Raw genomic sequence first — 27,546 nt, forward strand, 5'->3', positions numbered from 1 at the left:
ATGGGCTTTCTTACTTGGATCAGTCTGGATAATAACTACGTTTTTCCCATTACAGTGTTGCCTCCACGTAAATCACTGCTCAGATTCACCAATTATAACAAAGAACCTTGGGAAGATAAACACTTTTAAAATTGCAAAACAACCAAAGAAAAGCTATTTCTAAAAAGCCTAGAATTTGCTCCAGTAAAATTCAGTTTTTTCCCAAGATCTAGGGAGGTTCAGTCACCCCTAAATGAACTGAATCTCTGCTGCAGCCTAACATCCCAGCAAAGAGAAAGGTGATCTCCCTTGATGACCTCTGAAGTAATGATGAAAATCTCCAGTCTTGGTGGAGGAGATTACCTGAAGAGACATACAGTCTGGTGGCCTCCAGAATCTCAAGGAGGCTTAAAGCTTATATTGAACTGTCTCATTTCATGTTTATAGCCCAGCCAAGCAGGTGGGACTGGAACATTGTGTTTTAGCCACATACCAATCAAATTGTTTTAACATAACTTACAAGAGAACTCTTAGACATGGATAGTGAGATCTTGGGGCAATCCCATCTCATAAAGAACATTTAAATGTGCCTATAAACATTATTGTAAAGATACTATAATTCAGAGGAAGGAAGACGTTTCCGATCAAAGTTCTGCAAATGACCGTAATTCAGATTATTACAAAATTAAAGGAAAATTCCTTAGGAAATTAAAATGCTCCATGAGTGACTGAGTAGTAACGTTTTTGCTTCTTTATTGTTTTCTTCAATATTGATTTCTTGCCAGGAAAAATACAAGTTTTCAGCCGCCTGTCTCTCAGAAGAGCCTCTGCCTACTTTCGCAAATTCTCTCTGCCATTCTTAAGATACGCCTTCTGAAGGCAGAGACTTGTATAATCCCCGAAGTCCTATTAATATAAGTAAAAATGATACAAGTTTGATTCAAAACAAGCAAAGGGAATAGCTAATATGGCCCTAGAGCTGTTTTTCGCAATCAGAATGGTCTACCTCATCTACTTGGCACTAAAATGTGCTGCTGCCATGTAAATGGTCCAGCTCACACTGCTGCTGACTTCTTGCTGTCCCTCATTTTATTGTCCATTTCATTTGCTGGTACTGGAGGAAGAAGGGTTTGGTCTTTTAATGACCTGCATTGCTGGCAACACTGAGTTATGCAGTAAGGCTATTCCGATAATCATACTATTGCATAACTTAAGGTTGGTTTTGACTGGATGGTTTACAAAATGAACAAGGCACATGGAAGGTGCTCAGCAGCATCACCACAATCTCACCATACCAATGTCTGATTCAGCTCTAACAGGAAAATAGACATCCACCTATAGAAAGAGGGGACAAGGAAAGAGCGAGGGAGATACTGATATAGAGAGGGACAAAGAAAGAGAGAAAGGAATAAAAGGAGAGAAATAAAGGGAGGAAAAGAGGAAGAGAGAGAGTGATGGAGAGAAGGGGGAAGTACTACTCAGTGAATGACATCTATTGAACTATCCAGGAAACAATGACATTTTGGAGTTAAAATGTTGTACCACCAGGTTAAAATGTTGTACCACCAGGTTTTAATCCTCTTTTTTATGGTTATTCTCTTGTCAACCCAAGTTCTACTTATATGGGAAAACATAGAAGCCAAGTGCCTACTGGGTTTAAAAAAGACAACAAAATAGAAATTTGACCAGGAGAAGGAGCAAAAAATGTCACTGTCCCAAGCTATCCATTGAAGAAAATTAACTTTCCCAAAACAAATACCAGAGATATTAAAGATCAGTACTTTAATCAGTCTGGCCACCTGAATATTGACATCTGGATAGCAAAATTGCTATTTATTCTTTCAAACGAAGGTAAAGCGACTGGCTGGCAGAGAGGAAAGAATTTAATACCAGATTTTGTCCCATGTGGCAAAAATGCCAAGTGTCCTTTGCATCACATTCTCCAGATGTTACCAGATGTTCTGCACTTAAGATGAAGAAGAATTTCAGAACGACTGAAAGGCAAGTTTCTTCTTTGCTTCCACCCTGACAATCAATATAGCTACATACATATGAGCAAAAACCGTGGTGGTTAAATACCTACCTTCTGAATCTCAAAAGACTTCACTGACATCTATTCCTTGCCAGTATTTTTTAACTCCCAATGGACAGGAACATTGTCTTTTTCATAGAAGAGGTGTCGTATCATGGCCCCTGGCAAATTAACATGAATCACTGGCCACATGATTCAGACATGTGCTCTAAGAAAACAGATTTTTAGCATCCTGAAACTCCATTCTTCAAGTCCTGAAAGAGGAAACCTGTTGCGCCAGTGTCCTGACTGGAGACCAATACTTCCACATTCATTTTCAAAACTGGCAAAGGAGGGAGGGTAACACCTTACCTCTCCCACTTTTATGCAGAGAAATAGGCACACTGGCTTTGCATGGTTAGTTTTACTAGAATATCTCCTGAACAACACAATGCATATGTATGCAGGTAAACTAAATACACACTTAGCACAATACTGAACTTTGTGTTGGCAGCCAGACTGCCGAAACCCATGTCCCCTGGGCAACAATCAGCTACAAAGGAACAGGGAAAAGTTAGTGTAATGATTAACTAGCCCAGTGGGCTATTATTCATAACAAGTAGAGCAGTAGCAGTGCAAGCTGCGATGCTGGTTGCCTCTCCCTCTGGTATGCTGCTGCATGCCTGGAATCAAACTCAGCACAGAAAAACCACCCAGTGTAATGTCAACGTAAGAAAGAAGCTGAATTTCCTCTCTTGGAGTTTGCATGTAAGCAAGACTTGTGCAGAAGGAGAGATTTTCTGTTAAGCTTAATGTTGAAAGAATACGACAGATTCAAATATCACCATTTATCAACTATATATATGTATACATGTAGGTTTTGGCAAGATTAATTGGTTATTGGTATCACCTATAGGCAATTATTCCCCACGCACCAGCAATCAAACAATTCTGATGCCAACTGGCAAGTGTCAATGTTGATAGCTACAGCCATGGAGTTCGTACTGGAGCAGATGGTTAAAGTGCATAGGTGAAAGACCAAACCACGACCATCCCTATGGCCAATCAGGGAAAAATCAAAGTCATCATGGCTGTTCCCCCTCCACTGGTGCTTTTACCCTGCAGTAAAGCTCCAGAAAGCTTTACAAAAAGCTCCAGAAATCCTCCCATAATTCTTTCAAATTCTTTTAATGCAGGACATTAAAGGTGAACATACTACAACACCCACTGTATTTCTCTCAGTGCTACATCAGTCAGCATTTTGCAGAGAGGCAATACATTACTGCCTGGACATCAGCTTGAGAAAAACAAATTCTATCTGATTTTTTCTAGCTGTCAATGATTAAACTTCATCAGCCATGGCAGAAATGACATTCAGAGATTCAGTTTTTCATTTTCCAACAAAAGCATTTGCTGCTTATTGAAGAAGACCTTGAAAGGAACTATTTAGTCAAAAAAAAAGGCAAATTCTTTCTATCAATAAACTCACTTTCCTTCTGAAAGGCTTTGCTCTGTGTGTGGATTATTCATTTACTTTAATTATTTTGAAGTGCTTCTGTTTGAGTGGGTAGGAGTTAAGTATCCACAACACCAAAATAAGCCCTAGAATTAGTCGTTGTAAACAAAATGTTCTGCAGTGGCCTAAATCCGCACAAGTAGTAAGCCTTGAGTATTTTGGAAGTCTTTTTCCACAAAGGGTACTTCTGGGGACCCTGAAAGCTATGGGAACCAAGTCCATGAGCATGTATTATGAGACTTACTACACTGTATGGACAGGTGATAACTCTCTAATAACGAACACATACAAATCCATTTTCTCATTTTGTAGGAAAACAAAAATATTGCTCTTATTTAAATGCAGAAAGAAAAACCCCACCTGGAAGAGGCTGGTACCAACTGAAGCAACCGACTAGAAATCGTAATCTGTCACACAGGAGGATTTATTAGAACACAATGACCAAGTGATATAAGGAAATGCAGAGAGCCAGACAACTTACACAACTAGGCATGTAACCAAAACCAAGTAACAATCTTTCATAATCTCTAATCACAGCTCTCTCTCATACACACAGACACATGCACAGATACAGGAATACTTAAATCATTAGGCTTTGTTAAATGTTTTCAGCCTAGATATCTTTCTGGTTAATAAGTATACACACTAAAAACAAGAAGAAGAAAACAAAAAAGCCCTAGGAAAACTTCAGATGAAGAGTTGGGACATAGTTATTTGCACACATTCATAGAAAGAGAAGGAAGAACCAAATCTGGAGAAAATACACAGGATTATCACTTTATAGGTAATGGGCACTGAACAAGGATCCAAAAAATAAACACATTTTATATTTAAGTCCCAAGCTATGTTTTCAGTGACACCCTTTCTCCCATGACTGTATGTACACTCAAAACCAAAACCCCAGCAGCTAAACAACCACAGCTTTGAGGAATTTTGGTTCTCAATCTCAAGAAAAAGCTATCATCCAAACTTTCCACGTATCCACAGCTTCTACTACCCCATTCTGATCCAAGGACACAAATGCAATAAAACTAAAAACAAAGGTTGAGAAAACAGTTGAAAAGAAGAGTTTGCACTACTCATTCCTTTACAGATATGGAAGGTACGATGTAGTCATCTGGAAAACCTGAAGATACCTTCTCTGGTAAATCTCATTTTGTAAGTCTCCTCACCTTCAATGTGAATTTCTGTGCTTTGTGCACAGTGCTCCTCTGCACTGTAACCCATAGTTACACCCAGAATTTACACCTAAGCTTGCAACCCTGTTTCTCCATGGAGGTAAACAATAAAGGAGGGAAGACTGCATGAAGGAAAGTAGGAAAACAATTCTGTGCTTATTTGTCTGTAGTTGGTGGTTGTATCTCAGGAATAGTTGCTTTAAAATACAAGTTGTTGTTGAGATTTGATTTAAAAATCTCTGTCAGTTTTGACATTCAGGTGGAAGTACTGCTGCTGGCTCCAGAACAATTTGCATATCTTATCACTAAATGTCTGAGGTGTGCACCAATCTGATGAAATTATAAACAAGAGTCCACACAGGCACACATGCCTTCCTGTTTGATTTCTGTCCTGTTCACTCCTCTATAATAAATTATACGATCATCTCATTCTGGCTGGAGGTTTAACTATGCATGTAAAAAGGAAAACGATGGCAGCCTATTCTTTCTCACACTTTACAGCTGAGAACCTGACAAAACTGTGGATTTTGGTAACAAGCAGAAAAGCTTCTTTTGTTACCATCTACCTCCTCTTTAATTGCCATAAAATTGGTGGAAAATCCATGTGTTTATGTATTTTTAAAAAGAATTGCCCACACTGAAAATAAAGAAAGAAATGAGACTACACCTCTTCTACTACAAAGACTAATATACATGCTTAACTTTATGTCCTGCAATTAATCTCATCTACTTCAGCGGGATTACTCATAATGCTGTAAGTGAAATATATGTGTAAATCCTTGAAGAATCATAGCCTGAATTGCCAACAACGTTATATGGCACAATTAAATGCCTAGGCCTAGAATGGCTCTGCAGAAAGATCAGAAACAAAACCTTTAGGCATAATCAGTAACAAAATCTATTCCAGGGAGTGGCTATGGGAGAAACAGAACTGAGGGAGTTGCCTTCCCTTGGGAAATTCACCTGTCACCAGATCCTTTCAGTAATTCACCTTCTTCCTCTACCAGTTACCACCTTCACTTACCACTCCTTTCCCACTCATGAAATACCATTCTCCCTCTCCACACACCCTGCTGCTGCTATGTGACGAAGGAAGCAGGAGACTCATTCCTTCTTATTCTTTTGTGGAGTGAAACAGGATGAGAGCACATTTTGGACCCTATATTAAATAGCATAGTAGTAAACAGCTCGTGTGCTACTTAACAGAGCTGGGCGCACAACTAAACGATTTCACCAACTTTGCTTCTTAACCCGTTGCTGAAGTGTTCGAATGCTAGTGTCTCACTGAAAACTATCTGCCCAGTGAACTCCATGGACAATCCTTAACCTATTACTGGAGCTGGTGACAAGAAGCTGCTTATCAAAACATATACAAACTGGATACCTAAATTGCCTAGCTCTGTCTCCTGGCGAGTAGCTTACCATCTGGTTCTTTCTGCAAATACTTACAAATGGTTTATCAGAAGTCACTCTCTGTACATTATCTAGTGTCTGACTAAAATCCATAGTTTCCACCAACACTTCTGCTTGTAAATCAACACAGTCAGAAACATTAACTAAAATGTCAGGAAAACAAAGTCAATCCCTTAAAAGTTCAAATGACTATTTGTCATAAACATTTCACCTCTACTAATGAACTGCAAAAATGAATGATAGAAAATGCAAAACTGTATTATGTTTAGCAGTTATCATTTTAATAAGGAAGAGATTAGCAATTTTTAATACCTCCAGTGCTTTGTTATATACAGTAGCACAATAACGGAATATTTTAATTGCTAATTATTTAGACCTCATTCAGTTCTCACTCAGGCAAAACTCCCATTGAGGGACTCTTGCCTGAGAAAAGAGCTACAGGATTTGTTTTACTGTAATTTGAAAAAACTTTATATATCATAAAAACTGTCAAGTTATAGTGAGACAAAAATCATTAAATCCTTAGCAATATTAAACTCCAGTGAAAGTCCCACTGACTCTTAATGCCAATGTTTTCATATTAAGTAAAATAGATAATTGCAGTTTGCCAGTTGTAACTTACCTGGATAATTTATGCCCAGATATGCTGGTGCTCTTAAAGAGGTCTAATAATGTTTTGAGTCATCTTACCATACCCCTGTTTTTCTCCTGTGGGAAATCTCAGTTCAAATGTGATAAGGAAATAGCATTTCCAAACGCTTACAATATCAACACCTTCAGAAACCCAAAAAGTGGCATTTGGTTTTACCTTTTGACTTCGGACTCCAAAAGGGTTAAGAGCAGCTCTCAACACTTCTTTCTTATGCTGCTGTAAAGAAAAGAAATGCTTATGTTTAGGGATTTGCACACACAGCACCGTGAGTTTTCATAACAGTCAAATAGCTAGACGTTCAGTGGGGGAAGTGGGTGGAATGCTGTATATATATAAATATATAGCTATCTGAAGGAAGGCAAAACAAAGTCCTACACATTCACATTTAGTACACAAGTGACAAACAAATAAGCTAAATGTACTAGTATCTGAAATGTCATGTTATATGCATCCTTCAGAGAGAAGAGTTACACAGCTGAGCATCGAATTAATAGGGGGCAATTTCTAAGACTCCATGCTTAAAAAAAACCAACCCCAAACTTAGTTTTTCCAGGAAATGTAGTTTCATTCCTGTTCGAAATTAAAAACAAATGTGTGTCACAACCAAAATCTGGCAAGTTACATTTGCCATTCAAATGCATTTGTGGAAAAAGTTCCAGGTAAAGTACTGTAACAGTCAAAAGTTTGAAGAGCTTCTTTCATTTTCTTTTTTTAATGAAAAACTGTGTATAAAGTCTTCACATCTTTCAACTCAAAATGGCTTTAATGAAAAACTGTGTATAAAGTCTTCACATCTTTCAACTCTAAATGGCTTTAATGACTAAAATGTTCAGAAAACCTCTCTATAGGCTGCATTTTGAAAGAAAAAGTAAAAGTGGACTTAGTACCATATACCTCTCACTACCAAAATGTTCAAAACTGGCTGCCAAACAGCTGATGAAAGAGTATTTTGAAGTCTGAAAGTAAAATCTGGGCGCTCTCCTTCCACCAATTCAGAATATGCTTTAGGGACCTGATTGGCATCATTTCCAATTCCTGTTACAAGAGGTTAATTTCGATTACAGTGTCCACACCCAGTCCAGACTTCGTGCTTCTTTACAGGAGCAGCGAGATCCCTTCATCCCTCTCAAGTGCTGACTTTCTAGGTAGAACCTGTGTCCAAAGGTAATACCAGTTCAAGTATGGCAGGACTAGGTTAACTAAGCCTACCGGTAGTCTTTAATCCTTCACTGGTGAGGGGTTTCCAAAGGCAAACACAAGGACATTTTAATCACTGAAGTTACAGGTAAGAACAGCGCACGTAACAGAAAGGAACTGATCTTTGGAGCACCTTTACTTATTCAGAAAGAAAGGACACAAAGTGCTGCCTTCTCAGATAAAGAAGATGTAACACCAGCAGGCTTTCAGGCTCGGTGTTTCCAAGCCTGACTTCCCACCCGTTCCTGGCTACTACAGTGATGCTTCTCTTGCTTTCTCAGAGACATGCTTGCAATTTCTTTTCAGATCTGCAGCCTTCCTCTTGTTTTCTGGGTGCTTTTAACCTCTGATGATCACAATTAAAGGATGCTCCAGCTTCAGCATTTGCAGAAATTTCCCTATGGCAATCCCCCAGCCTATGTGGGTCAGTCCTGAGCCCATGCAGCACACTCTGTTTGATGGTGGCCTCCACTGTTCTCAGGGATGTTTTGTTTTGTTTGAACTAAGACTGTGTAGCTTCAGCTTTCATAAGGTCTGCAGTTGCCTGAATAGACAGGCTGGACAGCAACTGTTAGCACTTTCCAACGTTATACAACCATGGTCTGGAATAGTCTGTCAGTTCTGTGCAGACAATGAATAAAAGCAAAACAGAAGACCTAAAATATTGAGTAATGAGGATAGGTTTTTGACCTTTAAATGCTGTTAGATGTACTGCACAAGGATATGTTTGATTTAAGTGATACTGTTAGGTATGAAACTGTGCTGTTTGCCTAACGTCTAACTCATCTAACAACTGAACCACTCTGTACTTGCTGGTACACTACGTGCTGCAGTGAGAGATGGCTCTGCTAAGCGAGCCCACCAAGACCGAGTGGCACTGTGGAACCTGGAAGAGACGAAAGGTGGGGAAAAAGCATGGGGAAAACTGATCATAAGGTGAAAGAGAGTATTTCCTATTTTAAACCCACTGATCAGTCAGACCCATGGCAGTGCATAGACATTACATCCTCAAGCTCTGTAAAGGATTAAATCCAAGTCAAACGTCTCAAAGTTTCAATTCTGTGGCCTACTGGCATTTGAAACTTCGTACACAGCTATCCCTTCCAGTTGTGATTCTTGCCAAAAAGTACAAGAGTCTGTATAACTGTTACTGTTCTTTATTTGAACAATCATTACTTGATCCTTTCTAAACATTTGAATGCCTGAGTTTAATTAGTGGCAACATTTCTGCCACATAGTTTTTCGAACTGGTTTTATATCAGATTTAAACTAATCAAGCCTTACACTTCAGATGGTCATTTGTTGGACCAAGGCAGCTACTGGAGTATACTATATCCAAAATTACAGGCCATTCATTTTGTTTTCAATTCCAACTCTCATGTTTATATTTAAAGATTTCACCTGGATCAACAGTTTCTTGATGATTCAAATAATATCCTATCAAGTATTACACTCTGTTGTATGCATCCATATGACACCAATGAAGTGAAAAACTAGGCACACAACTCAGGAAACCACTTTTGATCCACCTGAAAGTAAACCCTCATGTACTAAGCAAAGGTGAATACTGCATAGGCTCACAAAAGGCGTTCTGACCTCAGTCACAAATACATCACAATCCTCAGAGAGGCTTGAGGTATATCATGGAAATTTCCTAGGAAAATGTGCTTTTAAGGACGAAGTAAATTAGGTACACTTATTAATTCTGCTTTTTTTTAAATATCTAAGCAGAATGAGATCTACCACAAAAATAGAAATGGATAGCTTAAACAGTCCTAAATCAAAGATGCCTCTTCTGCTATGCCAATTGCTTATACAGTAACAACAGCATACTGTACTGCCGTTCAAATGCAAACAAGAAAGAACTATACATACTTGTTCATTTCCTTATGTTAATGCCTTATAAGCTGCATGGCCTTTTGACATTTGCTACTAATGAAAAAAATGCTATTCAGCGAACTATCATCAGATTAAGTGAAACCGAGAAAAATACATTCCCTTCAAGAATATGTAAAGAACATGTAAATTTTATTTACGTTTTTTCTCAGGGTTATTGAGCTTTCATGGTGAGCGGAAAAAATATTATAGGATGGTAACTGTGAGGATCTTCTCTTTTTAAGACTCTATATTTAAAGAACAAAATTCAAAGAGTAAGATAAATCCTATCAGCATCGCTCCGGTTCAGTTCCTTCCAAACACAGCCATTATACACACAAACTAAACTCTGGTAGCAAGTGGATGAAAGGAATCACTGTTGATTATTACTAAGACTATAGGAGCCAAAAGGATTTCAGACAATGATTCACTGTGAGACTACCATAAATCTCTTGGTCTCTTTTGAGATTCAGTCAACCTGGCACAAACATTGGGTAAAGTACGGCCTTAGCAAAATGGACAATGCATCACAGCAACACTCTTTGTGAAGAAAAGCCAACCAAACTTGTGTGTGAATTTAATGCTTACGGAGAAGTCTAATCTGGCAGGTTTAGAGCCCAAAATCCTCTCCAGGACAGTACTTGTAGCATCAGAACACAGGCTCATCACATACCCCTCTGCCTTGAACAGAGGGACCACGTTGAGTTGTCAGGCTTTGTGGCTGGTTCAACCTCCTTCCTTGGGCTTACAACTACAGATCAATTCCTACTGACTGTAGCAATTTTTCTGTGATATGGATCTTGGTCCACTAAGAACTAGAGTTTCTTGTTTCAAGGGTCAAACTTTGTCTGGTGGAAAAAAGGGAATAAATCAAATGAGTAGCATTATACTCCATGATAAAGGCAGATTCTGGAGAATTTCTGAAGGCAACTGCCTAGAGCAGACCACAGACCTGGCCTGCAAGTATAAAATAATGAACTGGATACAAACTGGCTCTTTTGCAGAAAAGGAACCTTTGTACATGTGCACTTCTAAATCCTACTTGAAAAGTACTACCTGCCCGTATTTATCACCATGGAAGACTTGGATTAACTGTCCAGGCCCAGGCAAAAATTAGCTTTGCAGGCAACACTCACATGATGGAGAAAGGGGAACATCTGTCACACTATCGACCAGGTTAACCTCCTTTTAACTTTACATATTGTAACTTCACTTAAACAGAAATCATCACCTGGAACATAAGAAGCTTCTCCCCCTCTACTGTGCTCTCGTGAGACCGCACCAGGAGGAGTTCAATTCTGGGGCCCTAACATAAGAAGGACATAGACGTGTTGGAGCAAGCCCAGAAGGGGCCACAAAGATGATCAGGGGGCTGGAGCAGCTCTGCTCTGGAGCCAGGCTTAGAGAGCTGGGCTGGCTCAGCCTGGAGAAGAGAAGGCTCCTGAAGGGAAGACCTTAGAGCAGCTCCAGTGCCTAAAGGGGCTACAAGAAACCTGGAGAGGGGCTTTGGACAATGGGCCTGTAGGGACAGGACAAGGGAAATGGCTTTAACCTGCCAGAGGGGAGACTGAGATGAGCTCTTGGGCAGAAGTTCTTCCCTGTGAGGGTGCTGAGGCACTGGCACAGGATGCCCAGAGAAGCTGTGGCTGCCCCATCCCTGGCAGTGTTCAAGGCCAGGTTGGACACAGGGGCTTGGAGCAACTTGCTCTAGTGGAAGGTGTCCCTGCCCATGGCAGAGGTTGGAGCTGGATGAGCTTTAAGGTCTCTTCCAACCCAAACCAGTCTGGGATTCTAAGCAAATGGCATTTTTAACATTAAAAGTAGCAGCAACTAGCCTGAGTATTTCTTCAGAAGGAAATACCAATGCAGACAGTGAATTAAAACATGCCATGGTAACAGATGAAGACTTCAACTGTCAACAAAATCAGGCTATTAATTCTCACATAAACAGTCTTTTTAAATCTTTAATTTTTAATATACAGTCCAAAGATCACTCTCACATTTCAGCAGCTTTTGTCTTTTAACGCCAATCATTTCAACTGACTTTTCGCACTACACTGTGCTTTCATTCCCCTTTGGAAAAGGTGAGTGAAAATATCAAATGATATCTTACTCTGCCAAGACCAAAGGAGCAGTTCAAATACTCAAAAAAATTAGGCAATGACTTTGTGTAAGGCAGGGAGTGAATGTGATTAGCAGTGGTGTGGATCATTGCCTGCCAGGGGAGGGAAAAAACCCAAAACCAAACCCAAATCCCTTCTCTGTTTCAGGTCTAGACTACGTAAACAGCAACTGAAAATTACTGGATAGAAAACACAGAATTATTTTGCTGCTCATCATGTTCTTTTCTCAAGTGACAGCTACTAAGATTCAAGGGGAACCTGGGAAACTATTGGCCTGTTCATTACCACTGAAAGCAAAGATGCCCTGGCTGATCTACTTGGAGTAAACTATCACCAGGCGCAGAATGCAATCTCACAATGGATGGATCTAAATGTGCCTAGGAGAGCAGCTCACACTGCGGTTGGCCTCCCTGTACCTCCTCAAATGACAAAAAAGATTTCAGACTTTACAGCCATGAGCATACAACCTTTTGCCAGACTGTAATTCACACAACAAGAAAACAGATACACGGTGTCTCTGTTACCTGAGTTCTTTTTCTTTCAAATTGCTGTTCTATTTCTGAAACAGAACAAGGCTGAAACTTCCCTTTGACTGAGATGAACCAAATGTCACCTCGGAACAAAGACAGACTCCTCTATCCCTGCTCAGTGGCATCACAAAGTAGGAATCAAAGGTGCTGCTTTTGTCCAAAAAATCATTATCACCTTTAAGATTTAATTCCCTCAAAGCACTAGAGACTCGTCTGGGGGAATGCAGAAGGCAAGTGAGAGTTGACAATGCTCCATTCTCTCCAGAGACTGTATGTCCCTACAGATTTTGCTTCCTGTACAACACTTAACTCCTCGATGCCTTTTCTCTCATGATCTTTTCCTTGGCAGAAACTTCTCCAAATTTAAAAATCAGAACATGAGCCAAGTAAATAAAAATAAATAAGTAAAGCTCAATGTCTATAAAAAACACACAGACTAACCTGCTTAATTATTAACAAGTAAACACAACAAATTCTGAATTATTTACTTAATCATTTTCAGCTACAAACCTCAGACTTTTAGAGCATGAAATACATGCTTTATTTTAGGACACAAACCAGATATTTTATAAGGCTGTGGACTTTTTTTGGTTTTTTGGAGATGGGGTTGTTTTGAAGAATATACATTTCTTATTAACCCCAAAATACCTTCCTCTCCCTGAGCCCTGGTAGAATTTTAAATACAGAAATAAAAGGGTTAGTATAAAGATCCTGTATTCACATATTCACTAGTGAATGAGCCGGCTGTTTCTGACTTGCAACTGAGCAAAACTGAGATTCCTGTGAGGCATAGGCACCTTCTCCTGTTTCTGCACATTTGCTAGGAAGATGCTAGATGCAGAGGGAGAACCTGGGGAAGGCTCCAGACAGAAATCCTACAGTGAAGGATAAAACAGTCCCAGGTACAATCCCATGTTCTTTATTGAATAAAGCTACCCTGCTGAAGTAAACCTTGCCTGTGCTGCAAATAAAACAATGTCACCGGTCCCTGATGACCCAACAAGACGCTCTTCTAGGCCTGACCTCCAGCTGAGTTCATCTTTATGTTCTCCCTCCTTCTGACACATCGTTCTGCCTAACCCAGTGCTGATGTGACGCAGCCTTCCCCAGTGATATGCTGAAACCGAGGGAAGGTCCTTGCTGGATAAAAAACAGTGACATTTTTATAGTGCTGAAGTTAGCACAACACCTTTTTAACATAAAAGCACATAACCTTTTAACACAAGTATCCAGCATTCAGTAGTGTAAAACAATGCCATCTCCTCCTCAGTAACCTCAGGCCATCATACAGTCATTACCATCCAGGAAGAAGTTACATCATCATCATCACAGAAGAAATGTCACTATGAATCTCAGACAATTTTTCTTAACTAGCTTTTCTTTGGAAATGATTCTATAGCATTGCTTTTGAAGCCTTGGATTAATAAAGACATATGCATATATGCTGAAGTTGTATATATGAGGTATGCCACTAAAAATCCATTCTGAAGTTCCGCATGCAAACAGAAGTCTTCACAAGAGTGTTATGGTAATATTTAACAAGGTGTTCATGTACTACTATTCCCTCATCATTGCTATAAAGGCATACAAATGTGGCATCCGATAATACATTTATTAATCTTCTCTTAAATGCTATAATGATTCAACATAATTTGGGGGTTTTTCTTGGATTTAGATCTTAGCAATTTTGTCAATATTTATGTACTATACTTTTTTTTTGCCTACCAAAGCCTTCCAAAGTTGCAATGAAAGAAATGAGACAGTTAATCATAGAGCTGGCTTAGCCTCTAATTTAGGTGGCCTACTTACATTAGCAACATTTTATTAGCACGTTATGCTGTATATTTAATATTTAGTACACTGTGAAAATGGTTTACTGTGTACTGTTCACATAAATGACTTACAAACTCTGTTTGACACACAAGAGAACAGCGTATAAGTAATAGATGTATTTCTAAGTATACCTAATGCTACAGAAAATAAGGAAGAATTGAAGACATGTAGAGAAAACTCTAAAATGTGTCTGATGATGGAGTTAAAGGCTAGCTTACAAACACACTGGTAAAGCAAAGATGCAGAATTAGGGATAATGCCCATCCCTCTTTTCAATTTTGATTTCACGTCTTCCTCTGGAAGCCTCAGCACACATCCAGCTGAAGGAAAAGGTGGCTTTATTAACTGCTGAATTCTCACAGTGGACATAACTGCAACAAAACACACAGCCAATCTTCCTCAAACCTTTTGTATTTTACCAGACCCAAAAGACAAAGTAGGATGTTTCTCTGAGTTTAGGAGTATTTTCAGGACACTTTTCATGAGGCATGCATTATGCAGCCTTTCCAGCATGTACATACACAATGCTAGCTGGAGGCCCCAGGGAAGGATGCCCAGTGCATATGTGTAGCAGGTGGTACCAAAGGAGAATTGCTCAGTCAAATCAGATCCCAGTCTTCCTGGAAGAGCTGGAAAGCAGCTCCGAGCAGGGATCCCGCTCACCTAGCTATAGCTATAGCCATTTTGGTGCACTGATGTTCAGAAATTCCCACTAGAAAGGAGATTTTTGACTTTAGCCGTTAGTTATGAGGAAAAGTATACTATTTTTCATCCTCCTCCTATTTACAAAGTGAACCAAAGCTACACCAGCAGCCATTTGTAAGGGCCAGATAAGGGGAAATCCTTTAGCCTTGCCTGAATAAAGCCTATATGAAATGACCTGTAAGTAGTCCTGGTGTAATTCTTACTACTTTGGAAGGAGCAAAGGAAGGGATTTTGCCTATTTGCGTCCGCCAGATCCTTCTTAACTTCCAAATTATTTCAGCCACTTTAGATACAGGTGGCTCTTTTTACCACATACCCTTTTAACAAGCAGGTACAGTAACTTTTCCTGGGGGGCAAAGACAGGTTTATACCTTAACCCTCATTCTAGCTCTTGATCAAGTGAAACAGTCACATTTAACAGAGATATGTTTTTCTGAGATCATCTGTCACGTGAATATATCGGCGTGAAGGAAGGATGATGGCCTCCCACGACAAGTTGCTTCCATTTGCCTCTGAAGCTCATGATGCCCCAGTTAAGAAGGAAAAGTCCATCAAAAGGCAAGAAATCTTGTTTGTCAACAATATGTTTTCTTTTATACATATATAGATATTTCTTCTGCTGAATAATTTGTCAATATATCTATAAATCCGTTAATAATGAGGTAGTGTAGACAGATGCTAAGACTGTAGTAAATACCAAACTTCTTTCCTGCAATAATATATGATCACAGCAAAAGCATTTTTTTTCTGCTGGTGAAGTATTTTCAGTATTATTACAAAGGACCCTTACTGTTTATCACAATCCCTGACAAAATATCAGTTCCAACGCTTTTCTCAGTATCTTCAGTTGCTATTTGTCAGGTAACATTTTTATTGTGAACAAAAACAAAACAAAATTGAGCCTATTTCACATTCTTTTTCTTCTTGTACTTCACTAGTTTTTCCAAATTATTCTGATACATGTACAACACTTACATGGCATACCCTAAACTGCCTCACAATAGAGAAATGCAGTTCACATTTCCTCTAGGAAAAACCCACCAAACAAAACAATCAACAAAATATCTTAGAAAATGTATCTTTCCCCAGTTACGTTCAGTGGGGAACATTAAATATTCAATATTTGCCACTGTGCAATGACTTCTGGACACAAAACAGTTTCTTCATGCTGCAATAGGTACCTCTAGTCTAAACATAAGGGGAACTAGAAGAAAAGTATACATTTGAAACAGTACTAAATATGACACCCAAAATACATCTCCAATCCTCACATCACTTTTTCCCCTTATTTTATCCTATCATTTCTATCATTCATTATGGATACAGTATTTATTTTCTGTAATGATTAATATGTGAAATACAGTACATAGAAAGCAAATAACAAGAATGGGTCTAATTAAAAATTAAGATTATTACAAAAATAACTATTATATTAATCAAGAAGACTGATATCCTCAGATCGGTAGCACATTTTTAGTTCTAACATTCATCCTGCTTTAAGGTCATGAGGACAGTTGATTTAGTAAAAACCTTTGTTGAGATACATTAATATATAGTATTTGGATTAAAACCATGTCAGGAGTTACATTACAAGCTAGCAGATCTCCCCATTGCAAGAATACCTCATATTTTATAGAAAAACTATAAACTTTGTACAGATTAAGATCTGAAAGAAACAATCCAAAAGGGACTCTACGTTTTTAGCTGAAAATTAACCAGCAAAACTGAAGGGATAGTTGTGGATCCAACTAACCTTTGCTGCAATCAATGAGGTTCAAGAATGAATTTAACTCGTTGCTTATTACACAGTAGAGTCTTTACAATAAGAATGCTTTAGGACAAGCACTTTACGTAGTAAAATCTGTCTCTTGAGGTGATACCCCTCAAAACATGTGATTCACTTGATATACTTTTAATACGCCCTATGTATAACTTTTATCTAGATTTTCCTCAAACCTGCACAAAATTACCTCCACTTTTCTTCAACTTAACACACATCAAGGGATTATCCAGGGTTTTGCCCTCCTGCGTTAAATGAGGCTAAACAAAGTTTAAGTAATAAATGATATTGCAGTAGGGTTTAGAGATCACAGTGAGATCGGTGTACTGGGCACTGCGGTGACACAGACTGGGAGACAGTCATCACTATAAGGAACTTTTCAGACAAGCCAGCCAAAGAGTGAAAGAGCAGGAGCTACTTTTTCGGATGAGTTGGGACACACGGATTGGGGTTGCTCAGTAAATCTGCTATTGAGTACTGAACTTTTATCTGGGATTACACTCCACTGCTTTAACAACAAAGCCTTCCTTCCTCTTTCTTAATTAATTTAAAGCCTGCTCTAAAAATCCCAGTATCACATCTGCCCCGTCAACTTCACAATTCCAATCATGCTACTTTGTATTTGCATAACTCTAGCATCAAGAATCTCAAAGGACTTTAATGCAAAACCAAATAGAACTAGATCACCCACACTCTGCAAGCAGTAAAATAAAAACATAGAGGCATTAAGGGTGAAGGCACCTCACCTAACTTTGGCCATCTAGAAGATCACCGTTGCCTAGACTGCTCCTTTTAGCACTAGAACAAAGCGAGCACCTTGAGAGGGTGATTCCTTCTCAGATACGTGGCTAAGTCAATCACCAGAAAAGGCTCACCCTTTCTTCTGCCTATTCCTTCCATCTAGCCTGGATACCTAGACTACATGCCTCATGTATAGATTAGTGAGCTATACAACCCTATCATCTCACAAAGTAGATAGATTCCCTTGCTATCTATTCTAACAGGCAAAACAGTGACTGGCCAAGGTCTCTATGTGCTGAGTAGCCAGCACACGTGTCAGGAAAGGCAGGTGCACACTGCTAGATCTATTAGTGTACTGATAAATGAGGCAAACAGAAGTCACTGCTTCTTCTTAGTTGAGATACATCCATATATAGTATTTGGATTGAAACCATGTTGGGAGCTATACTGCAAGTATCCAGGTAGTCTAACAGTTGACTACCATTTCCTGAGCTACTAGTGGGCCAAGCAAATGGCCATAAGTTGCTAGGTCTAGCTGAGATTTGTGCTGCATTTAGCCCAGACTGGAAGCCCAGCAGAGGTAACGAAGGTGTTGCCAGAATATAAATAATAGTTATAAATAAAACTATTTTTAATTGTTATAAATAAAACTTTTTTATTTATAAATAAAACTAAAAATCACAATGAGATTTTTTCCAAGTAAGGTGATAGAAGTCTGCTATCAGACTCTGATCACAACTCCTACTATTCAGAAAAGGAGATACCTCTGAATCCCAGTGAAAATGAATCTGACTGTGGCTGAAATACCTTTTAAAAACCAGGAAAGCTTGTATCATTTTCTCTCTCAACCCAGAGATCAGATTTGGGGATCCAAAAATGCTTGACTTTTCTACGCAGATTTGCACATATCAGACAAATCTGGCACTGTACTACATGATAGGATCTTGAAGCGCTGAAGTAGCTGTGAAGTGGTATTTCAAATAGCTCTTCCAAAATGAAAACTGGTTAACACAAAATTAAAGTGATGCTTCTTGCAACATTAAAACAGACAACGGGAATGAAAGATACATTGGCTTGTCTCTCCCACAAAAGAATAGCTTAGACTAACACCTTCCATTCTATGCATAGAAAGTTAAGTAATGTATTTCAGTGTCTTTGCCAAATAAAACCTGGGAAGGAGTTCTCCAAAGAAATCACAGGATACCAGTGGAGTGACATGAAAGAATACCAGCACTTCCACTCAATCACCTTCCAAGTCCAAGGGAAGGAGGAAGCTGCAGCACCTCAAGAATCAGATTTTGCAATTTTAAGCTTCTACTCTTTCTCCAGTTACTGGCAAAAATCACCCATTAGGTACGTGTAAAAGAGTCTTGCCTTAAAACAAAGCACTACCGTGTAGCGAACTAGCCTGAATCACACATGCTTATCACAAGCCCAGCAGTTAACACTGAGCCAACAGCTAGAAACACTGCTACCAGGCTCATGCTTCCCACTTTCAGCAAGCCGCTCTGTTTAAAACAAAAGTAACGTGCTAACAGTTCCCCAACCAGTATGTGTATCACTATTATAGCTGGTTTTATCTGTTACCAGCAGAGAAGAACTGATACTTGATGCAGTAGCTCAAACCCAGCTCTCACTGTTTCAGGACAGAGGGAAGAGAAGGGAGCGGGATGCTAAGGTGCAGTACTCCAACCACAGATGATGCCACCAGGAAGCTCAGCAGCAGAGAGCAGCTGACCAGCAGATTTATCAAAGAGCAGATGGATCTTCCAGGGCACTAGTAGCGGAATGGCCTCTCCTAGGAATAGATTTGCATCACAAATCTCACCACCTACTTCCATACATGCACTATTTATTGGACCTGTTTGTTCCAAAAAGAACTAAGCTCAACAAGACCTGTCAAAAAACCACAGTGGCCTTGACTCTTTCTCCAGGTAACAGGATGAGAAAACACAGAGAAAAGCCCTCAGTTAAGTCAGTGATGAGTATATCTATATGCTAATAACGATAACGCTAATAATTCCTACTGCAGATACTAACCTGCCAATAACACTTTTGGCCAATGCTTGCAAGGGCATGAAAGTAATCTGAATACTTTGCCAAGATTAATATCTTCATATCCCTCTACTACCGTTAACTTTCCAAACCAGAGTAACTAACATTCTGCATAGGAATTAGACTGATTTGTTAATGTTTATTTTTATAGGGAGGAAGAAGAATATCTTAACTCTGAACTTTCCACTTTTGTTAATGATTAAAAAGTTATTTAAATATTAACTTTATTAAATTAACAATTTATATGACACTCCTGAAATTTACTTACAACACATACTAGCCAAATTTGTTTATTGTTTTGGGGCAGGTGGATGGAGTGGGTGAAGTATTCAGACTGAACAAAACACTTTCCAATAGAAGGATATAGACCATGTTCCATTTATCCGAGAATTACATCTATTATTTAGTGTGGAGCAAATATGTTCAGAGGCTAAATGGTCTCTTTCAGACGACAGAGAGATTTTTTTTCCCCCTCTTTTTGTTTAGTACAACATGCCCCTGATATACCCAAATAGCTCTATTTAAAAGGCAATCTTTATTAGGTAATTTTTAAAATGGGAATTACGATATGTACTAGCAAAAATTGCTTGGCTGTTTACTTACTGGTTCTTTACAGAGGCCAATTATTTTACCAACGGACAAGATGAAATCTGTTACCAAAAAAAAATGGGACTCATATGTTAAATCCCATTTAGAGCAGAGAGTTATTTTGTTTCTAGGTCTGGTCACCTAAAAAACAGGGACAATAAATTGAAGGTTGTATCATACTTAGACAATAACAACTGGTGCTCCAAACACTTCCCATCACAAATCTCACTGGCACAATTCCTACTTTACAAGTGAGGAAAACCTATCAGAAAAAGGAGTCAGGGTGAGATAAAGAGCAGAAGAAAATAAAAGGCTTCCTACCTTCCAGTCTTGTGCTTAGATGATTACATTACTGTTTCTGACCCAGAGACATCACATCATTTTTTTGAAGAGAAAAAATCCTTCATTTTTAACATCCCTCTTGCACTTCCACCAGTGCATCCCCATCTGTATAATCCCCTATCGTGACTAAAACAATCTAGCAAATAGGTATCATGGCCATTCAAATCTGAAAGCGAGAGTGAAATTTCAGTGCTCACGATACCGAGTTTATCTGTGTAAGCCCCTTAAAACATTGGGTATTTCTGTTCAGTAGAGCCCCTCCAATGCAGACATAACCCTCCCTGTGATACCACAGGCAGCGCTTTCCAGTTACGAATTAAACAAAGTCCAGAGTTAACAGCAGGACGCTGTCGAGAAAAAAAGCTTAACTTAGGAACATGTTCAGACTGCCATTGCCCAAAAATCTGAGTAATGTTCCAGATATGTTATGTTAATCTGTTACACAAGATTGTCTTTAATACGAATATTTTTTTAAGGAGTACTGAGGGTGGTGTTGGGGGTTGGATGAAGGCAGGTGGCCAAAGTTATTACTGAATTGAAGAGGATTATTTTAATTATTATTGGACTATTAACCCTCTGCATGGACCTGTTTCACCCGTTTCATTGTGTTTACGAGTAATATGATTTATAACCATTGTACTTGAAATTACTGGTGATCACCCAGCATTTGGGAATAAAAATAGATATGATTAGATGTGCAAAGCTCATTTGAATGCAGTTTTATGCACAGACTGGGTTTCTGTCCACTAAAAAATAGCCCTTAATAATAAGATCTCAAGGAAAACGCAGTGAGAAATGATATTTTATGTATGTGATCTGTGTATTCTAGATACACCTCATAATGAACGTGACCAAATACTGAACACGAACTGAAGAACAAACCTTTTGTGTTGATGCAAAATTTGAGTGGCAGGAAAAAAACATAACAGAAGATAAGGGTTTTCATTCACAATGCAATGTAAATTAAAAAACCATGGATACAAAAGACTAGAAACAAGAAAGGTAATATAACAAACTTACATTTCACCCTCCATCATTACAAGGATCAAAACAGGGGCATACATCTTCATTCTAGTCAGATGGCCACTATAATAATAAATTATAGTAGCTTGTATGAAAAACAAAAATATCAAGGACTCAGTTATGTTTTAAATTGAAATGATGCAAACCAGAACAAAAAAAGAAACAAATCATAAAGTCTATGGGTTGTTTTTTTGTTTGTTTTGGTGGGTTTTTTTAAGCAAGGGGCAAAATATACATGGAAGTGAGATGTATCTCTATTTATGTGATCCCTCTGCCTTTAACTTCACTGGAACAGCATGAAGCTCAGAGACATCCCTTACCAAGCTTATTTTCAATCTAAATAGGTCTTGACAGTACTGTAGCTGTGAAGCCAAAAAAAAATGAGGCCAAATTTTATGTGGTCATGCTAGTGTGGTGGAAAAGCTTTTGTGAGGATTTGATGTTGTAACTGCATTTGTACATCTGGCCCCTCACAGACCTTCAAAGACTTAGACATCTATAGATACTCACATGGATTATTAAACAGCCTGTTAGTAAAAGAGGTGGATTCAGGACACTGCCACATTTGAATGTGGTATCTGCGACTGGACTCTGACATTCCATTTGGGTACTTACAGCATTAATGTTATTGTATGCTGTAGACCTATATTAACAAGTTTGATGTAACAGATGGGAGCTTCTTCAGAAAAATGTAAACAGCTGATCTGAGAGCCAGCACTTTCTATAGACAGACTTTACAGTGAAATATAGCACTCCACTGTTTATTCCAAACACATGACGGCACTGTAAGTAGACCACTTTATACACTGAAGAGATACAGTAAATGTAAAAGGAACACACCTCAAAAATGTCTCTTCCCACTTGCACTAATTTTAAGCAGAACATTCTCCCTCAAATTCTCTGCTTCTGACCTATCAAAGAATAGAAATCTAGAAAAATATTGCCCTTTATAAGCCAGGGCAGATAATCTGAATGGCATCTCACTGAGCCTTTTTGCAGGGCTCCTCATTGTGCATTCTCAACATCACCACGTTTCTGAATTTTGCTAATTTAAATATTATGTTCATTTTAATGTTATCTATTACACTAGACCTTACTGATTGTAATGTGAGGAGTTTTCTAAACACAGACTTACAAACCTGCTCCTTAATAAAAATAAACAAACTACTTCATAAATAAGAGAAGCAAAAAAAAAAAGCAACGTTGGGGTTTTCTTTTGAAATGGGGTTTTAACTATTCTTCTTGGATTACCCTCTTTGGTCTTGAGTTGCATGCTTGTTCTTGCACATACATTGTAAGGGCATGTTAGTAATATAAATGGCTACAAATACAGGACCATCTAGTTTTGTCTTTTTTTTACATTATATATTTGCTTTAGCACAACTGAAATTAATAACAATAGGCACATCTGACTGCAGTGCCTTCTTGTATGATTTCTGAGATTTCAGTAATAAAAGACACTGAAAGTTCAGTGCTCTGGAACGATGACTCTAATTACTGTGATGTTTACTGCAGGAAATTACCTATTGGACAACCCTGCCCAGAATCCTCAGCAGGAAATGGGACAGATTTCTGTCTGTGGAGAGAAACAGCCAGCCTAGTGCATCACTAGCAGCGACGTCCTCTGTTACATAGGATGAAACTGCAGCTCTTACATGAATGCAATATGCAGAAGATTCCCAGAACTGTATCTGAACATGGGCTGGGGTTTTCCCCTTTGGAAAGTAAGAAAATCAAACTGTTTATGGCGGCTCTTCAAAGTAGTTGATAGTATTATCTTAGTAACTTTGTTAAATAAATAACAAGAAAAAAAGATCCCTGTTCACAACAGACAGTGAAAGCAGAGCGGAGCTGCTGGATGGGAACTGCCTAAATGAAGCACTGAACCTCTGTAGTCAGAATCCAACTTGCATACCCTTTTATTCAGAGGCTCTTCTGCTTCTATGAGTCCATAACATGCTTTTATAATATGGCTAGTATACACCAGAGAAGAAATATCCACATTTATTTTGCTTCTGACAGTGTAAACACCATTAGACGTGGTTCTGGTATGACAACCCTTATTTTGCACTTCTCTGTTTCTAACTTCCTTCATCAATGCTCACTCTTATCCACTTAGCACTTCCATTTATTGTCTCAGGGCCAGATTTTCAGTACTTTCTGTTCATCTCCAGCTCTCTCTGCAGCTTTGTATGACAACCAAACTGACTCCCCTGCTGTCATTTGGGATACTTCTAACATTAACTGGGCAAAGTCCACATTCTGTTACTTCAAATATTTCTCTAATATCTATTCACTCTGTGCTTTAGAGATCTCCAGACTTTAGTTTACATTCTTTAAGATTTGATTTTTGCCCCAAGTCCAGTATTTTTGTAATATAACCTTTATATAAAACAAATGTTCCAGTACATGCAGAAGATTAAAGGAACGAAGGAAGTACTCGGCTGTCCTTTAATTTTTACATGTGTTTAATGTTACCTTGCAGAAATGTACCCATTTTCATTTTGTGTCTAATCTACAAGCTATGATGGATGATTGTGCAAAAAGCCAGAATGTTTAAAGAAACAAAATGGAGCCAGGAACAAGCACAGGATGTTCAGTGGCACAATCCACTGGATAATGGACAATGTTGGCTTACTCTCCGATTCTCAGTACCTCTGACTTAATATTTATCATAACCAGCGGATTAAAATCCAGAGGCAATGGGGTTGATGGTTTTTGTTTGGCCTTTTACACACATAGAAAGCAGATAGACATTTCTGATCTGGGTTCAGCTACCAAACTCTTCTTGTAGTTGTGGGAGTGGAGATGAAAGCAGACTGTTTCAATTAGGCTGGCTATGGAGATGATCTGGAGCTGTGAATTAATTGATTTGAAGACCAAGAGGGACAGCTCCTGCATAATAGAGGCCATGGAATTTCACTCTGTAATTACAGTTAAGTTCAGCTCCAAATCCAATAGAAATCAAAGGTGACCATGTCAGGCCCATCTCTAATCAAAACTGGCTCTTTCCCTCACCACCAAGTGCAAAATATTCCATGTTTCTTTCTATTTCTAACAGCCATGTGGGCTTAAAATGAACCTGTGCGAAAGATCTTTATACCTGCACGGAGAGGAACAAATTTCCCACTGCTGCATGAAAAGACTAGAACAATGAAAGTATTGGGAAGGGAAGTGGCAACGGGGAGGAAAGCTCTGCCTTTTTGGCAGTATTCACAGAACATCAGTGAGGGGAGGTGGAGTCCTGCTGGGTCTAACCAACTGCTCAGATCCCCCATAACATTTTACTGGCCCCCAGCTTTACACCGTACACCTCAGAACATGGCAAAAGAGCTCCTATATACATGTATTTTAAAAGACACAAAACTCTTGAGCACACATCCAAAGCAGATCAATTGCCTTTGCAATATTCTCAGAACAAAATGTTCCACCAGCAGATCTGATAAGAAGAGCCAAAAAATGGAAAACACTTGCTACCAATTTATTGCAGTCACCCATAAACTATTACTAGAACATTATGTATTGGGGTTCAAGCCAGAAAGCTATTAAAGCGGACTGCACTAAAGTCTTTCCACTATGCTACTGAAGCATTAATAAGTCCTTAGAGAATTGTGTTTATGTTGAAAGAATCATCTTATAATCAAATTTTCACACACAAAAAAAGGCAGCTCTTTTTAGAATCACGGTGCGCCTTTGCTCTCCCCCACGTTGGCTGGTGTCTCCACAAACACCATCATTTTCTAGGCTTCTGTCTGGCCCAAACCCTGACATCCATACTTTGTGTTCCAAGCTGGACAAATTTCAAGATAAATGGTGCTAATTGACAGTGTTAATGGGTGCAGGATGTACCACATCCTTTCCCCTGTTGTCTCTGCCTAAGTGTTGTTCTCACTCCTTACAGCCACTCTTTGTGCAAGAAGAAAAAGAGTTAAAAGATAATGCTAAAAGGGCATCACAACTTTTGATTTTTTTTTTTTACTTAGATACTTTTATACAATAAACATCCAGTGGTATTTTCCATTTAAGAGACAACACCGATACCCAGCAAGATGATGGTTAGCCCAATGATTTCCTGGTTTTACCTCAAGAATTGTTGTTTTCCTTTGAAAAGGTGTATGCTTTCTTTTTCTCTGATAGCACACAGGTGTAAAACATGTAACAGAGCAGGCCAAGTGGAACGATGGCAGTTTCTATATCCCTGGAAGCTCCTTAAAACAGAAAGTGTGGAGTTGAAATTAATTAGGCCATCAATCCAGAAAGACTTCAGGTTCTGCTTGAATCAAGTATGAAAAAGACCTAAAATTCGAAGAAGGGAAACCAAGTCCCAAAAGTATACATTTATTCATATTATCCTAAGCAAGTAGTTTAGTCAAGAGCTGAAAATTGTCGTCATTATTATTATCATCATCATCATCATCCCCACCACGAGATAATCACTCCACCTATATCCCCACTCAGAATCCTTGAGAGTGCAGGCCGGTGGAACAGTATTATCCTATGACAAGTTTATGATAACATAACATTTGGCTCTTCAATCCCTGGAATATCCCTACAGTTTGAGAGATGACTGGGAAAGCACTCCTGGCTGCCAACTGACCTGCAGGCTGTTCTCACTGGGCAGGAAAAAGTTAAACTTCCTTGCAAACAGGGAGAATCATCAGCAATAAAATACCATCAGAGTGGCTGTAACTACCAACTTTGCTATTTCGTGAACGTGTTGAACTAATGTCATTAAATCTGATCAGACAGTATTGATATACTTGAATTCAAATAGTCTGATCTGAAGAAATGCTAAGAGTTTGCAGCTTTCTGTGATGTCAATGGAAATTGCAGAAAGTTAGTATCTTCCCTTGACTTAGGTCTTTAGTATAGGCAGACAAAAAACAATGATAATGGGTCAAATGTATCCCTTAAGTAACTTCACTGGATCCCACTGTGTTTTTTATCACTTGATTAATGACTCTGGGATATATTACCTGCTCAGACAGCACATTTACGTGTGGAGCTTTTCTACTTGTTTGTGTAATTAGTTACATTCCAATCAAACTTACCACAAAAATAATAAGAAATCATCTCTACCTGCACTGGTGAACAGGGCGCCAGAGAGAGATTTTGCAGTAGATAAAGAGACCACATCTACAACTAAATCTCTTTCTGTGGGCTGCCTCTTCGCAGCAGGATTCAGGCTCTGCTGTCATTATGAGAGTCAATGAAATCTTCAACTCAAGAGGTCCTTTTTGGTACTTCAAAGAACACAGAGACACGTGCTGGCGTAAAAACATGCCAGTGAGCTGTTCTGAGCAAGGCTATGTCAGGAATGAAGATACTTACGCACAAAAATCAACACCCCAAAAACCCTTAGAAGTGCTCAGGTCTCCAGAGGAGATTTCATCTAGAACCTCTGCAGCAACCGAGTTACTGCACCTTCTGCTCCAGCTCCATTAGTCCATGCGCTTGCAAAAAAGTTGTCCACTGCTTCACTGAAAGGTTTACATTAAGACAGAAGTCTTGTGCCCATGAGAAATGTCCTAGATGTTTTTCTATGCTTAAAAGGCAAGATGTGCCTAATACGATTTTTCTGTAAAGGGCAACTGAAGTATGGTATTAATAAAAAATAAACAATGTTAACTTATGTTAAATCTTTCTCTCTTCTCCAAAAATACACAACTGAAAAAAAACCCTACCCATCAGTACTAATGCACAAGCAAGTCCTCTCCATCTGCCAAATATGTAGGTCATTTCAATGAGTGACAGAGACAAAGAGGCCTGATTTTAATTCATGAAATATTCCTAATAGCAAAGTTATTGAGACATCTGTTAAAAGCCTGACCTGTTATAATGGGGGGGATATCTAAAACGACTGAAATTTCTATTTAAATCAATGCTACACTATTTTATTAGGCATTTTAAAAAGGTACTGCTATTAACAAAAAACATTATAGAAATTAGAAACAGGCCCACAATAATGCTCCACATAAAATCTGGTGCTGCCTTCTAATGCTACA

At 38.8% G+C, this 27,546-nt stretch overlaps 1 protein-coding gene across 1 annotated transcript in view; it reads right to left on the reverse strand.

The window, feature by feature from the left end:
* ZBTB20 (zinc finger and BTB domain containing 20) overlaps positions 1 to 27,546 on the reverse strand; it is a 468,334-nt gene that overhangs the window by 397,139 nt on the left and 43,649 nt on the right. Inside the window, exon 3 of the mRNA XM_030471447.1 lies at positions 6,906 to 6,965. The gene's annotated coding sequence lies outside the window, so the exon portion shown is untranslated. The remainder of the gene's footprint in view (positions 1 to 6,905; positions 6,966 to 27,546) is intronic.

Source organism: Strigops habroptila, chromosome 2 (assembly GCF_004027225.2).
Source record: "Strigops habroptila isolate Jane chromosome 2, bStrHab1.2.pri, whole genome shotgun sequence".
Classification (NCBI taxonomy): Eukaryota; Metazoa; Chordata; class Aves; order Psittaciformes; family Psittacidae; genus Strigops; species Strigops habroptila.